This window comes from Musca autumnalis, unplaced genomic scaffold (assembly GCF_047663935.1).
Source record: "Musca autumnalis isolate F117 unplaced genomic scaffold, ASM4766393v1 scaffold_42, whole genome shotgun sequence".
NCBI lineage: Eukaryota > Metazoa > Arthropoda > Insecta > Diptera > Muscidae > Musca > Musca autumnalis.
The window spans coordinates 235,969-243,342 of NW_027412000.1; positions in this window are offsets into that span (position 1 = coordinate 235,969).

Sequence of the window (7,374 nt, forward strand, 5' to 3'; positions counted from 1 at the left end):
GACGCGCACCGACCAGCCAGGGATCATAGACTCACACATACTCAGAATTTTCATTATTCAAATACTTTAGACGTAACATTTACCTAGTATAATTTGATGAGTCCAACTTTAATGAGTCCAACTTTAATGAAGAGGATTATCCGCGAGCTTTATAAGTAATATGTCGGTGTCCACAAATTGGTACTACAACTTGTAGGCTATTCTGAGATTATTTTCAAGGAAGTAACCACAAATTCTGAATCGAGCGTTTCACTGTGTATTTAAAACTTTTTTTATTATTGGAGCAATTCCTCCTACTTTCTTTTATTACATTTATTCTTGTACTCCATACAATTGCTTCAAGTGTTACTGCCAACGATGAACATTCAGAAGAAAAGAGAGCTAATAGTAAACCGTATAAATTTCCTGTAATCCTAAATTACATTGAATTTCAATTTGTGAGCAATGTTCTCTTCTAAGTATCGCCAACAAAATTTACTTAAATTGAAAAAGGACAAAAAAGAGATAAATTGCAAATGAAAGAATTGAAGGTAAAAAAATCATTATGTCCCCTTTTAAGAACACGTTTCGGGGAGGCAATGATTTTTACTCTCACATTTTTCTTTACCATTGCTCACTTTCAATAAAGCTACCATAAGTTGTTGGCTCATTACTAATTGATGTATAGCAATTTAAATTGTCCTGTTTTATTCGAAAAAAAAAAACTGCTATAGGTATATGGTGTTTTTCTGAACTTTAAGGCATTAAAATTAGAAAAGGTTTATTGTAAAGATAACTAAATGTACTGCAGCTGTAGTGGTTTCATTGTTTTGTAATAGAGGTTGTTGAAAATAGGAGTTTTCTATATTTTTATTGGAACACAATGACTTCGAATAGTAGATTACCTTCCATCACAATGATTTGAAATTATTACATTAAATTCTTCGTATAAGCACAACTAATAATACATATCCAAATTTCCCCATATTTTGCTTTAGGTTCGCTATTTATTTAAACTTCTTCTAACTTGTACTCCGTTTACCCCAAACTTAACACTTATGTTTCCCGATACATGAAATTTTTCTTATAAGCACAACTAAGAATACATTTCCAAAACTCTCCACATTTTGCTTCTTCTAACTTGTAATGGAGTACACGATAGAAGAAGCAACAAACTTAACACTTGAAATAATGACCTTTTCAACTGAATCCCATTAACTTCTATCTTTCACAATTTTCCCAATAGCAAATTATATTTAAACTGGCCACCTTAAAATCATTCTCTTCCATTCCCCCACATAGTTAGCACAATCTGTTTCAAAAAATATATAAAGTTAACCTAAAATACGCCACTTTCATTTTTATATTATAACATCTTTTAACATCTGCTAATGCTGAATACTTAGTGAAGCTTATGTAGGTAGCTTGTAGATATGCAGAGAAAGAGACCACTAACATTGACAAGAAGTAGAAGAACAGAAATAGAATCCCAAGATAACCCCATAGTTTAATATGAAATGGCAGAAGTGGATATAAAAGAAATCCCCAGATTCCCATTCCAAGTAGTGTACGTGAGATGCAAAGAAACATTTAAAAATATAGAAAGGTAACATTGAAGAGAGTAGGTACGTGCATCCCTTAGAAACAATTAGATGAATGGTTACTACATGCTAACCGGCGGTAATATTTCTGAGGAATGTCGTTACGAGTGAATATAAGAAGGATGACTATTATTACAGGGTAACAACGAAACCAAATAAATGGAAACAAACCAGTCTATAGGAATACACCGGGTTCAATCAGAAAAGTATCAAACCAGACAGTCACCTCAACATTTATATGTTCTTATTCATAATGAAAAGTGCAATTAATATTCCGATTGTTGAGTCCGTCTCGGCATAGAGATGAACCTCAGGTCATATATATTTTCCCGGTGTATCCCGGAATGTCTACTCCAAACTGTTTTGGTACGTATAGGAATAGGTAAGAATTTAGGGCCATACAATGTTACCTTTCTATATTTGCAGATCCACATCCACGGCATGTCAGCTTCGGTGAAATGTAATGGATGCACGTGGATGGGTGATCTAAACGCACTACTAGAGTTCTAACATATAAAAGATTTTGGTTATCATACCTTAACCCACTATTTCACAAATTTAAAAATCACTTTCACTTGCAGGGCATAACATGAAACCACTTGGCACCAAATATGTCAATATCAAGCCATGGTAGAAGTTGATGCTCGTCTTTTGTCTTTTTTTTTTTGTTAAAGTATGGTAAATGTGGTCAGTGTAATTTCTTTGTGGTTACCCCACATCCATTCACTTTGGTTTTCTGATAATACTTCACTGCACAAACACCCTATCATCTGTCTGCCATCCTTTAACACTACGGTGGTTGTCTTTCTTCATTATCCACATTCGCATGCACTCACACACTGGCACTTATGACCATTGTGGCGATGTATTCATTTGGAAATGCACTTAAGCTTTAAAATGCAATTGCATTATCACCACTAAGCAAGACAGTCAGCTCATGATGTGATATGTGCAGTTTGGTAATGTGATACGTCCGCTATGTTACAGCTTTTTACGCTTACACGGGTAGCACATTTTTTTATTTTTTTTTTCTCCTCTTTTTCTATGAGATGTTGCTGGACAATGAATTAGGAATGACGAAGGTAAGTGTCCTTGGAGAAGAAAAGCAATTGAAATAAAAATTTAAATCTGTTACAAAAACGCAAACGGACAGTCGCAAATGCCTTTCCCATGTATTTTTATCTCAATTTACTAAATTATATATCCGTAAAGATGAAGCGAAAAGAAAATCAAGAATGCTCTGAGCTGAGAGTGAAAACATTTGAAGTGGTTTTCCTTGGTGACATTTTACCAGGGCAAACAGTCGACGTGAAATCACAAAATGCAGAAAGAAGGTGTAAAGAAAAACTATGATAAGAACGTGAGATATAGGTCATTTAATACAAAAGTTTCAATTAATAGTGACACTTTATCGATCACGAGCAAACTTAGTTTCTTTAAAAATAAAACTTAAAACACAAGCGTACTTTTCTTTTTAATTTCTCCCATGGTAGAATAATGTTAAGTGTTTCAAAGCAAATTATTCCCAAATTTTATAACAAAGTGATAATAAGGGTTTCCACATAAAGGAGAAGAGGGAAGAACCCAGCAAAATTTATTTGAAGTTGTTCCTTGTGAAGTAGTGATTGAATAGCTTTTTTTGAAGCAGTCCACGCAGAGTCATGAAAAATGCATTCCGTTCTTCACATTTTGACAATGTCCGATTTGAATCCATTTCATAAAATTTTCACATTTTAGAAATTTCAAAATTTTGCAAAAAAAAACTTAAAAAGACAAAGAACATAATTTGTTTCTTGTTAATTCTAATAATAGCAATATGTTTGCATCCATAAAAAGTAATTTGCATACAAAAAATAATAAAAGTGATTTCGAACTACATCTTTGTTTGTAGCCAAAGAAGTAGTTGAATCATATGTTGTTGTGATTTATTCACTACAAAGAACTAATGCAAAATGTGTGCTTAAGAAGCAAATTAGATAGTATCCTCACTGCACCATGCCCTTGTAAAAATCATGACTTCCTTCACGTAAAAAGATGTAGTCCGAAATCACTTGCTCTCATGATTTAACTACTTCTTTGGCTACTAACATTTTGCTGGGAAGGAATGAAATAAACAGATAATACAATAAAATAAGAGCAAGGACTCAAGTGCACTGAGATAAACTTTACATTGTTGAATTTATATTATTCAGATGTTAATCAATGTATAATCAAAGTATATGACCATATGAGCCAGTCCATTATTGTCAAGTTATCAAATATTCTGGTCGGTTTAAATACCGCAAAGACCAGGGTGAGTCTGGATTCTTTTGATAACTAAATTGGAAACCGGTCTTCTTGTGGTGTCTAGTAGGGAACGGCGTTCAGAATACCCTAAGTGTAGTGAGTTAAGTCGATCTTGGATTTTCTGGCCTCATCTATTCCTGACTAAATATACCTTTTTACAGTGTTATAGCTACAATTCGCATTCAACTTTAACTCTTCAGCAACGGTCGTATATGCTCCCGGAGACAAAGTAGACCTAGTTAGAACATGGTGAGTATTATCGGAAAGAAGAAAAACATTTGTGTTTTGTAAGTTAACCATAAAATGGAAGGAGGTTACTCAATTCGCGGTGAAGTAGTACCATATTCAAATACCTTGCTACATGTATATAAGGCCAAGTTGTTGTCACCAAATTAAGTTTCCAAATTGATCATGTTGTAAATAAATCACTGATTCTGGTTATTACCTTGTTACAGAAAAAGTTAGCAAGTAGGAAAGTGACAAAACAAACCAGTTGGACATTGAAAAACTGGTACTCTGTTAAAAGTATAAAATGCTTAATGAATTCACACATCACATCACACATCCGAAGTAATGTACACTATCCATCCAACGAAATGAGGAGTAATACAAAAACCAAAATTTGGACCTATATAGCCCATTTTCAGTACCAACATTTCTACCGACCTTCAATACATTAGACCAAAATTGTATCTACCTACTTCAATCCGGGTGATTTTCACGAATCGACAGACGGACGGAAGGACATGGCTATATCTTCGACAAATAATATATATTTCGTGGGATCTAAAAATGTTATTTTCTTGCTTGAAATTAAATGACAAAGTTAATATACCCTCCATTATATAGTAGAGGATATAAAAACTATAAAATAATCCCTAATTCTAGTCCTTCCAAGATTAGCTAGGTCCTTATTCCATTAAACTGTCTGAATTGTTCTTGCTTTGGTAGGTAAGATGACACGACTTTCCATAACAACCCAGAAGGCGCTCATTAATATAGCGAAATCTCCCTTGTCCCTCCTTGGATGTTTGTTAAAACATATAGACTCTGCAGAACCTGCGGTCATGAAAAATATTGCATGACTATGGAACGGGTCTGTTAGATTTTCTATTCCTTTCTTTAATTTATTCTCCATCTTTTTTCGCCCTTCCCTTTCCTTTTATTCATATGAACTATATTGATTAAATCTGCCAATGGAATAATAAGGGTCACAAATACATATACTTCACCCACAAATGCCCAAAAATATTCGCTTATGTTTCTTCGTAGGGCTCTATGCCCACCACTACTTTTAAAGCTTTTTACCCTCCACCATAAGATCGAGGGTATATTAACTGATATTTTGACATTCCTTTTGTAACACAATGGAATATTCGTCGGAGACCCCACAAATATCGATATAACGATGTCCGTCTGTCTATTGGAATGAGGATACAGCATTCAATATTTAACTTTGCAATTCAATTGCAACTTTATAAAATAGTTGCTTTGTTCGGAAAATTGGAAACACCAAGCTACGTTTTGGTAGGGACACCGTATAGAAATTTCGTACTGAAGTAGGTGTTACTTGGTATTTTAAATTCTCAAGGGATAGATAACCTCTACGCAGAAAATATCAGTATAGGTTCATGTCCTTGTATATACCCCATATTACGGTACCCCCGCTTTAACGTAGTATGAAAGTTTTACACCGAAATGACCGTAAATGAACGAAAGAGCAATGACGTATAGGAGGAGCTAAGTACTTTTATAAACGAAAGGAAACAAATTATTATACCCTCAGCATTTATGCTAACGAGGGTATATACACTTTCATACGGGCAAATTGTGCCTCATCGAAATAATGGTTTTAGACCCCAAGTATGTTTGGACGAAATGTGTTTCAGACAATTTGGAGTCGATTTAGCAATGTCCGTCCGTCTGTCTGTCTGTCTGTCCGTCTGTCTGTCTGGCTGGTGCGCACGATAACTCTCGAACGGATGAACCGATTTGGTCCAAAATTTGGCTTTCGCAATATTTTGTCCAAACTTAGTTTAAGTTCGAAGATGGGTTATATCGGTCCACTCCTTCCGGTACCTCCCCCACAAAAGTTCGGAAAAGTTCGAAAAATTTGTGCGCACGATAACTCTTGAAGGAATTAACCGATTTGGTCCATACTTTGCACATCGTGAAATTTCTTCCAGACTTAGATGCAGTTCTAATATGGACTCAATCGGTCAATTCCTTCGGATACCCCCCCCCCCACAAAATTTCGGAAAAGTTCAGTTTCGGACCTGTTCACGAATCGCTTTGATTTGATTGTTGTAGCAACTTGCATTCACTGCCCCCCATATAACGGTATAAGCTTCATCAGGGGCAAGTCCGTACTTCCTGAGAAAATGGTCTGAAAGGTACAAAAAAGCCCTATAACACCGTGTGTAGTGGTTGGAGCGCAAGATAACTCTCGAACGGACCTTCCGATTCGGTCCACAAGTTGGTGTTTGTAATAATTTGTGCAAACTTAGTTTAAGATCGAAGATAAGTCATATCGATCCACTCTTTCAGGTACCTCCCCCAAAAAAGATCAAAAATGTACGGAAAAATTGTGCACACGATAACTCTTGATGGGAGTGACCGATTTGGTCCACATTTTACACATCCTAAAATATTTACCAGATATAGATCAGGTTCGAATATGGACTATATTTGTCTACCCCTTCGGAAACCTCCCACACAAAATTTTGGGTAAATTCACTTTAAGTCCTGCTCTCGAATCTCTTTGATTTTTGCTGAAGCATCTTGCATTCGCTGCCTCAATTACGGCATTAAAATTTTTTTCAGGAACAAGTCCATACTTCTTGAGAAAACAGCTCGAAAGTTGTAAAAACCCCCTATGGCACCATATGTAGTGGCTGGAAGGCTCGAACCGAATATATTACCAAATATAGCTATATTATGTTTTTCGCAGGCTAGTGTTATAAAAAAGCCCTATCTATCTGTATCCCCGCAAATTTTTGAGCTTTAATCCTATCCATACTTTTGTCGGTGCATACGGCCAAAATTTTGAAAAACCCCCTAAATACATATATTTTTTTTTTTTTGGGAAAAAAGTATATCAATCACACAGGCTGAGGGTATATCTCTATCGGCAAAGCCGACTGATACTTTTTTACTTGTTCAATTTAATTTCAACACAATTCGTTGTGGATTACAACACAATTCGTGTTTAACTTTTTTTGTACAGCCATGTTGTCTCAACGAGTGTCTCATAAGGTAGTAGGCCATAGAATGCAATAGCGGCGGCGACCTGAAGTAACTCCGAACGGATGTCACCTGTGGTGTCCTAAATCAACAAAGCGATAATAATGATGAGAAATGATAGTCTATATTTATGACTGTCGAAGTAAAGCAACGTGTTATGAATACTTGAAATGTACCACAACACAATACAAAAGTGCAAACTAAGAAAACAAGCAGTGTTTTTTTTTTCCTATTTAAAAATCAACAAAGCATATTGAAAGCGGCA